Source organism: Lathyrus oleraceus, chromosome 1, assembly GCF_024323335.1.
Source record: "Lathyrus oleraceus cultivar Zhongwan6 chromosome 1, CAAS_Psat_ZW6_1.0, whole genome shotgun sequence".
NCBI lineage: Eukaryota > Viridiplantae > Streptophyta > Magnoliopsida > Fabales > Fabaceae > Lathyrus > Lathyrus oleraceus.
In genome coordinates this window covers 303,305,769-303,315,636 of record NC_066579.1, presented here as the reverse complement: position 1 = coordinate 303,315,636, position 9,868 = coordinate 303,305,769, and the positions used below count along the sequence as shown (strand labels likewise).

General features: G+C 36.3%; 1 long non-coding RNA gene across 2 annotated transcripts; it reads right to left on the bottom strand.

Annotated features, from left to right (window-relative positions):
• Positions 1–1,042: 1,042 nt before the first annotated feature.
• On the bottom strand, positions 1,043–5,524 carry LOC127131843 (uncharacterized). 2 transcript variants are annotated; one of them, XR_007806524.1, is made up of 5 exons: positions 5,345–5,524; positions 5,086–5,234; positions 4,376–4,429; positions 4,197–4,233; positions 1,043–4,064 (listed from the first exon to the last, which is right to left on the bottom strand). It is a non-coding gene; the product is annotated as an uncharacterized LOC127131843 (long non-coding RNA). The 2 variants fall into 2 exon arrangements; XR_007806525.1 differs by having other exon boundaries at positions 4,197–4,224.
• Positions 5,525–9,868: the final 4,344 nt, after the last annotated feature.

The following is a 9,868-nucleotide window of genomic DNA, read 5'->3' as shown; positions in this document are numbered from 1 at the left end:
CTTGACTCCGTTCTTTCGAATGAATCTATTATATCTCCTTACAAAAAGTCCCATTTCCTCATCATCCGAATCTTTGTCACTACTAGAATCATTGTCACTTTGCTCTTTTCGTGAGGACTTAGAGCTAGAGGCCACAAGAGCTATTGGCTTCTTCTCTCCCTCTTTGTCTCTCTTCTTCTCCTTTTCCTTCTTACTTTTGTTCTCAAACTTTTCAAGACTTTCTAATGCTTGCTGATGTTCTTCCAGCTTTCCAAACAGAGTTGTAATAGTAAGTGTCGTTAGATCGTTGGCTTCCTTAATAGTTGTTACTTTAGGTTGCCATTCCCTGCTAAGACATCTCAGAATTTTATTAGTAGCTATTTCATTGGAAACAGGTTTTTCAAGTGCATTCAAACGATTTGTGAGATGAGTAAATCTCTTTTGCATGTCGGAGATAGATTCTCCTTGTTTCATGCGAAAGAGCTCAAACTCTTGATTGAGTGTGTTAATGCGGGACTGTTTTACTTCAGTAGTACCCTCATGGGCAACTTCTAAAGCATCCCACATTTCTTTAGCTGTCGTGCAATGGGATACCCGATAATACTCATCAACACCAAGTGCTGAAATTAGCATATTTCGAGCTCTCCAATCACTCGACCACTTTTTCTCATCTTTCTCATTCCAATCACCTTCTGGTTTAGGAACTATGGCGCGATTTGTCATAGTAATTTGAAAAGGATCATTTTCAATGGCAGCCCATACTAGCCTATCAACAGAATTTATATGAACTCGTATGCAGTCTTTCCAGTAGCCGTAATTTTCACCGATGAAAATCGGCGCTCTATTATACGCCCCCTTTGGTTCAAAATCCATATCGTTACAGGGAGCCACAGAACACCAGCGAACCGGCGCTCTGATACCACTTGTTAGACGGTGTGGCTAGTGATCGAGAGGGGGGTGAATAGATCACCTCTTTTAAATAAACGGATTAAAAAAAATCTTATCAGAGTTATTGAAACTTAACGAAAAATTACAGTCCCGAATCGACTTCCGTCTAATCTGAACCGCTACTAGAAAACCGGACACGCGAATTTATTGCTGGATTTGAATAGGAACGATAGAGATTATTAACACCAGAATATTATCAAATCAAATGCACTTATCACTAAATTCTAATTCCAATGAATAAAACTCAGCTGACAGTTTTGTCAAACATTTGGTGTGTATGTGATCAATGATGAACAATGGTGGAGTTTAGATAAAGAAGTTTTCTTGCCACTATTGTATCACGAAATGTACAGCCACAATACACTAACTGAAATCACAAAACTGTTGAAAACGTAAAGATAAATAAGGAAAGAATACGATACGCAGAGATTTGGTAAGGAAGTTCCCCACTGTCGTCCTCGCGTGTGGGTACGTCTCCCTCTCAATTTCAAATGAAATTGAGAACTGTTGTTATCAATAATGTCGAATTCGTTGATACAAGGTTACAATACAAAGACAGAAATCTAAATCCCAAGATCTTCTTCTTGTATAAAACTTCCACTTGATCTGAGCTCGATCAAGAATTTCCTGCAAGAAATTGCAAACAATTCACCGGTTTCACGACCTATTTGCGAAATTACCCAATTTCCAAACCCTACGCTACGGCTGAATCTGTTCTGCAAACGTGACTAACAAACCCGCAAGAACACTTCAGTTCTTGAAGGACAAACCATTTGGTTTTTCCTCGAAACCCCCTTCAACCTTCAACTCAGCTAGATCCTCGATCGTTCCACTGAACACCTCAGCTAGATCCTTCATCGTTCCACTGAACGTTATCTCGTTGATCCTTTAATCCAAAGAACAAGAATGATTATGTGTTGATGTTCTTGAAGAAAAGAGATTGAGAAGATGAAGAAGATGAAGTCTCTTTCAGATTTCTAACTGCTCAAAACAATTGCTGCTACACACTCCTTTGATTTGTGTTACAACTGTTTTTCACTTCTGAATTCGTACTCTTTAACTGAGCTGTCAAAAATACTTCTTATATGTGAAAGACAGAAGCTGTTAGTAGACAAAACAGAATTATGTATTGATACAAAAGATTATGCATCGATACATACTGTAGCTTTGATTAATTTTAGAGAATTAATACAAGCATGTATCGATACAAAGCTCGTATGTATCGATACATAGAACATTTTAACTAAGCATGTATCGATACAAAGCTCGTATGTATCGATACATAGAACATTTTAACTAAGCATGTATCGATACAAAGCTCGTATGTATCGATACATACTGAAGCAAAAACGTTTTGTGATTTAAAACAAATTTATGTATCGATGCAGATGAACATGTATCGATACATACTGACACAAAACAGTTTTTATGAGTTCTTTTAAGAAATGTATCAATGTGGATCTTTATGTATAGACACGAAACAATAGTATAGGCTAAAAACACAAATGAAACATGTAAAATAATGCACAACCAACAATTAGACAATGATCACACAATTTACTATCATTCAAAACTTATTCAAAGTAAAGAATTTGCTCACAAACTTTCCGCTAAGTTTCAATAACTCTGATAAGATTTTTTAAATCCGTTTAGTTAAAAGAGGTGATCTATTCACCCCCCTCTCGATCACTAGCCACACCGTCTAACAAAAAGGCCATAGATTTTAGACTATATCCTTATGCAATGTCACTCTTAAAATCATCACTAAACTATTGTTAACAGAATCAAACCTATGCTTAATACTACTATCAACCCTTGTCAAAGTGCTTCCATTCCGAAGAGATTAATAAATGACAATATCATTTTGGATTTTGAATCCTTCCACTCTCTTAGCAAGAATAAAAAATAAAAATAAACGCTACGTTTGACTAAAGTTAGACATGACTAAATCCTATGATAGACTTAAATTAGATTTCATCAAGAATAGCTTACTTGTAATGGGATTTCATCAAAACCTCACTAGCACTATTCTTAATTGTGTTAATATTGTTTCTTTCTCTATTCTCATTAATGATAGTAATTATGGTTCTACTTTTTCTAGAGGTATCAGATAAGGGGACCATATATCCCCTACATTGTCATTCTTTGTGTTGAGATGTTGTCAAGGAAGATCACTAATAGCCAATCTATATGTTGTACTCACGACCTAAAAATATCCAAGGTTGCCCCTAACAATATCACATCTATTTTTTTTTGCTGATGATATCTTAATTTTTGGTAGGGCTAATGAGGAGGAATCAAAAGAGCCTTACCCAATCCTAAAAAAGTACCAAAATAGTCTGCGTCAACTTATTTATTTCAACTAATATTTTCTATGATATTGAGTAGTAAATCAAATAATGATACTCGAATGAATTTCATTTAGTAGATGCCCATTGACATAACTAATCAAATGAGAAAGTACATGGGCCTTCCCTCTCATATATGCAGATCTAACTTCAGTTTATTTTCTTGATAGGGTCAAAAACAAGATTAATGACTGGAACAACAAACATCTATCTTATGCCAGAAAAGTTATCCTCATTAAAGCAAAAGCAGTTATTCAAGACATTCCTACTTATGCTATGAATGTCTTTAAACTTCCTAGTAACCTAAATGATAAGATCGACAATATGATTAGGAATTTTTGGTGGGGGAGAACCAAATAAGAGAAGCATATGTTGGAAAATTTGGGATAAGATTCTCCTTTTGAAAGACAAAGGTAGCTTAGGATTTAGGAAGATGACCATCATTAATGATGCTCTTCTAGCTAAGAAAATTTGGAGAATCCTAATTAATGAAAACACTCTTATCAACATTTATTTGGAAGCTTAATATTTCCCGAATTCCATTATTTAGGATATCAAGACCAACCTTAAGGATAATTACATATGGAAAAGCCTTACGCACTAGCCGAACAAATCGCAAAAGTCAAAGTCACAAGAAGAACAATAATTCTACCTATATGAACTTCAACAATAATAGACAGACTACTAAGGAGAACAAGAAGAAGGATATTGGAAAGAAGGACACCTTATATGAGAGCATCAATATCAGCAATGAGAAAACCAACCACTCGAACTATGCTTCCACCACTTCTACAAATCACAACAATATTTCCCAACTTGTCAACAACAAAAAGCAGCTTAAAAGATGCAAAAGATCCCTAACACATAAGCATACTGAAGATAATAGTACCCATACAGTCAAAGCCAATATAATTAGAATACCAGATGCTCATTTGGAAGGTATTGTGATCTATAATATCTTCATTCAATATAATTATTCCGGGCACCAGAATTTCAACAACAGCAAACCCAACAAAAAGGAGAACAAAAGTCAGAAGAATACTATAGATACAACAAAAGAAAAGGAAATTAAAAATAACAAAGGTAATACTAAAATTGACCTTCTTAAGGGGCAATATAAAGAGCTCTGCAACATAAGGAAAATAACCATGAACCTGCATATCAGAACCACCCAAGTCAACCACTCTCCCAATCATATCAATAATAAAGCATAAACAAGGCCATCCACCTTCAATAATAAGAGAATTTGGTGTAAGGATATCCCCAAAAGTTTTATCATAAATCCTACTGAAGATAAGATCATCTATCAAATGGAGAAAGTTAATAGGAATTCTAACATCTCTAACAACAAGTATTACGACAATAACCCTAAAATAAAAAATGACAGATATAGATATGCAGGAAAAGAGAACACAAGTAATTACTTAAATGATCTCAACAAGCATCTATAGGCCAATGGTGATGAGCAACCATACAAGAAGCGTAAGAGCATCACCAATGTTCTTACTTGGAAGGATAATTTGCAAAGGCATAAAAGTCAACATCAAAATCAGAAAGCCAATAGTCAAAAGAAGCCCAGTAAGAAGAACCAAGGCCAAGAGGATAAAAATAACCATATGTCAACTTATATCTCAAGCATAATCTGAATGATAACGCAAGAAAGAATAAGAATTCCATGCCCAAATTCCAACTGGGAATCATACAGAATCAGAAGACGAATCCTCAATCCCATACTTGGAAACCCAAAAGTGTTATCATATACATGTATGCCAACTTAACGAGAGAATGGGAGTGGAATTTAGGAGTTTACTTCAAAAGTGATACCAACGAGGACTTGGCAGAATGCACTTGGAAACAAAAGGGCTATAATAACCCTCAATAAATTGAAGATCATGTGATCTTGGAAGCTCTCCAAGCACCAACCCACATGCAAGCTATATACATGACTATTTTCACTAACTGCAAAGCAATGGTGTAAAAAATCATTCAGGACAAATATGAAAAAATTAGAGATCAATATAAAATAGGTAAAAAGCCAAAGTGATAAATCATAAGGAAATAGATAATACCAACAGAAATCGATGTACAACTCAAAATAAGAACAACAACGACTATCGTAACAAGGATGACCAGAAAGAGAAGAAGCAAGAGCAAGATAGGTTCAAGCCCGTGCATAAATTCCAAAATGAAGTCTCAAATAAGAGAAAGAATGAAGCAAGCGATGAGATTAGGGACCGTACGCATATTGGATGGTTATCATCCAACATAAGAAAATTTTACCTTTACCCCTATAGTTAGCTTCATACCCCTACAAAATTCTAAAAATTCTCATTCTACCCTTAATTGGTTTTAACCAATTTACCATTTCATTTTTACCATTCAGTTGAAAATTTCAGAAATTACACTTTCACACCCCTCGCACCGAAACTCCTGCAAAAAGTCTTCCGATATGTATTTTTCCCAAACCGGAAGACTTTAAGAATGACTTCCGGAACACACAAAACAATGAACCGGAAGACTTCATAAAAGAGTTCCGGTTCAATCAAAAAAAATTTATAAAACCAGAACACTTCTTGAAAGAGTTCCGGTGAACAAATTTACACATACCGGAACTCTTTGGAAAAGTGTTCCGGTTTGTATTATATATGTTCCATAAGTCTTTCATGAAGTCTTCCGGTTCGTTTTTTTTTTTAATTTTTTTTAATTTGTTTTTTATTTTGCAGGAATGGAAAATCTTCCCCAAATATGTGTAGATACTACTGATGCGTTTATAACGACGGAAAGATTTGGTACACGAGAAGAGGTTATCAGATGGATTAAAGAGGTTGGAATCGATAATAAAGTAACTGTTATTATCAGTCGTTCAGATACTGAAACGGGGAAGAGAGGGAGAAGTAACAAAATAATATTTGGTTGTGATAAAGGTGGGAAACACAAGATTAGTGATAGTGGTACCCAAAGTGCGTCCTAGAAATGTGGATGCCCATTTACCTGATAGATTAGAAGGTCGTTCATTTATTGGTAGGTTGACCACAGATGAGAAGCAACATGTCGCTGATTTGGCAAAGAGACATGTACCACCTAGACATATATTGCTTTCCTTGCAAGACCGATATCCTGAGAATGTCACTAGGATTACGCAAGTATACAAGCATAAGAGTGTGATACAAAAAGAGATAAGAGGTCCTAGGAGTGAGATACAACATCTGTTTAAGCTTATTGAGGATGCAGACTATGTCTATTGGAGTAGAAAAAAGGATGACTCAAAAGTGGTGAGAGAGATATTTTGGGCACATCCTGATTCACTGAAGTTGTTTAATATTTTTCCGATTGTGTTAGTTATGGATAGCACCTACAAGACAAACAAATATAGACAACCTTTGTTTGAAATTGTTGGCATGACATCGACCGAGTTGACTTTTGCTGTTGGATTTGCGTATATGGAGTCTGAGCAAACAGAGAATTTTTGCTAGGTATTGGAGAAATTAAAAGAGTTGTTTGTGAAGAAAGACATGTGCCCACAAGTGATTTTGACAGATAGAGATCTTGCTTTGATGAAAGCAATTGAAATTGTGTTTTCTAGGTCGATTAATTTGCTATGTAGATTTCACATTAACAAAAACGTTGGTGCCAAATGCAAACAACATGTGGTGAATGACCTGCAAAAGACGATAGACACATTATGGATGGAAGTTGTCTGGGCTAGTGATGAGGTTGAGTATGGTCAACAATTGCATCAACTTGAGCAAGCATCTGTCAGGCATGTATGGAACAACTGTTTCACCCCACTTCAAACAGCCCCTGTAAAGACATATCTCATCAAATAGACGTCATGCTCTATGATCCTCAAATGGACGCCATATGACGTCGGCAGGTGTCAGCTCATCCAAAATAGGTCGTAAATCATCAACCTTTAGGACTCCTTGCCTATATGACCATCTCATCGCTCGGGGAAGACCACAGTTATCAGCAGGTTTCCAATTCTCCCCTCTTTTTCCAACAGTTGGAAAGTATTCGTGAATCCAGCACTGTTACAAAATACAAACATAATAAATAAAATTAATTAAGTTAACATATTTTATAAAATGAATCTAACACTTAATAAACAAAATTAAATTATATACCTGTAGGAGAGTAGGATATCCACCGAGCTGTTTGCAACTGTACATGGACGCATCTCCAAGATATCTGTAGAGGGTAACTAGTGCAGTTGCTCCCTAACTATATCCTGAACATCTATCCAAGTCCGTAAACATGAGGAGGTATCGTGCCTCTACAAGTGTAAAGGTCTTATCAGCAAATATGGTGGAACCCACCAACATCAATAGATATGCTCTGGTCGCATATGTCCAGCTGGAAGCAGCTCTATGTTGTACGAATAAATCGTATAACCACTCCAACTTGTAATACGACCCCCTGCAGCTACGAACATGTGACTGTGCCTGACCCTGTGACACTCCTAGGTAGTCAACAGCAAGTTCAACAGCTACCTCTTCAGTCACATCCTGAGGACTCCAGAAGATACCCCTGATGGGCAAGTGAAGTAGACATGAGACATCATCTAAAGTAATGCTCATTTCACCAAACGGCATGTGAAATGAAGATGTCTCTAGATGCCATCTTTCCACAAATGCAGAGACAAGATTTGTGTCTATCTTATTCAGACTAGTTCTCTGCAGTGAAGATAAACCGGGTCTAGATACCCAACTCTCCATCTGTGGTGGAAGAGCCAATGGAACCCTAGAAGTCAACTTCAGTCCATGTCCAGTAACCTTCAACTCTTTCTTTGGACCTCTTTCCTAAAAACAATTAAAACACATATTAGAAAACAAAATATAAAATATTCAACTATTAATCATTTTCAAATATATCCCGTTTACTTGCCTCACTGAACCATAAATGTCAAGCAACATGATGCTCGTACTTCACCAAAAGAGATGTATCGTACAACCCTCTTGGATATCCAGTCGGCTCAGCTGCAGATGAAGATGCACCCCGATCTAACGTGCGGACTGGAATCCTACCATTTGCACCTCGTCTTAGAACCACTGCAAAAAGAAAGTTTAAAAAAATAATTAAAATTTAAAAATAAAATAAAAATACGTACCAGAACACTTCAAAGAAGAGTTCTGGTTAGTAAAAAAACAAGATGACTTCCAGAACACTTTCTTAAAGAGTTCCGGTTTAGATTATCCAACCCGGAAGTCTTTAAGAAAGACTTCCGGTATACAATAATCCAAACCGGAAGACTTTCTAAAAGACTTCCGTTTCAGTGCCCCTAAAGGTAACAAACCGGAACTCTTTAGAGAAGTGTTCCGGTATACATTTCATGAACCGGAAGACTTACTCTGAGTGTTCTGGTTTACAATGCCAAAAAGCGAAAAATTTCTCTTCTCCGGAACTCTTGAGCGAAAATGGTAAAAAAAAATAGAAATGGAAAATATACCCTATTTATATGAGGGTATTTTGGTCAAAAAAATTAAATGTAGGGGTGTGGGTATAATTGTAGGGGTACGGGGTAAAGTTTTCCCAACATAAATGTAACCTTAATGGGCTTGAGAATCGGGTAGGTCCAATTTGTTAGCAGATTACATAATACTTTGTGAGATATTGGATCAAACTCTAGTATGGTCGAAGGGTAGCTTCTTGGTTCGAAAATTCGACAAGACCTTAGCATGTCGTCAAAGTCTATTCACATGTTGTAGTCGAAATATGTTAGGATTGTTAGCATGTCGAATTGGACCTGTTTATTATGCTCAATTGTTTAAGTTAGCTTGTGTAATAGGCATGTGTGTAAAAGCTCATTAGTTTAGTGTGTTAGTTTTCTTATAAAAGCATACTAGACTCTCATCATTGCATAAGGAAAACCCGAATTAGGGCGAGAGAGGTTATTTGCTATTTTGTAATACTTGTAATCTTGTTTCAAAGAGAAAGTAAAGAATAGTAGTTTATAACCAATTTCATTGTGTTCTTCTTCTTGTTTCCTTTCTACCCTTGTGGGCTTCTAACCGATCAAGAAACCAATTATACTTACAACAAATTGGTGCATTGAGCATGGAGAAGTTGCCATCAACAAAGTATGAGATTGAAAAGTTCATGGGAGTGAACGATTTCGATTTGTGGCGCTTGAAGATGAAAGTCCTACTGGTTCAGCAGGGTTGTTTAGAAGCGTTGAAGGGAGCCGCAACCATGGACCATGCGTTCAAGGATAATATTTTTTTTACTATGGTAGAGAAAGCTCACATCGTCATCTTATTGAGCCTTGGTGATAAGGTTCTTCGACATGTTTCAAAGGAGACGACAACGTCGGGTCTTTAGGAGAAACTCGAAAGTTTATACATGACCAAATCATTGGCCAATCGCTTCTGTTATACCCTAAAATTTACCCTCCCCTTTTCATTTTTTCATTTGAACTATGACTTGAGATAAATTTAAACCCATACCTTATTCATGTGCATCATTCATTCATGATTAACACTTCCTAACAAACATCATAGATTCAAGGTTCATGGTTGGTGAAAACAAGGGCCTTGCCTGAAAATTATGGTTTTGCTCATCATGCGGGGTGAAACCCTAATTGATTACTTCTTTGA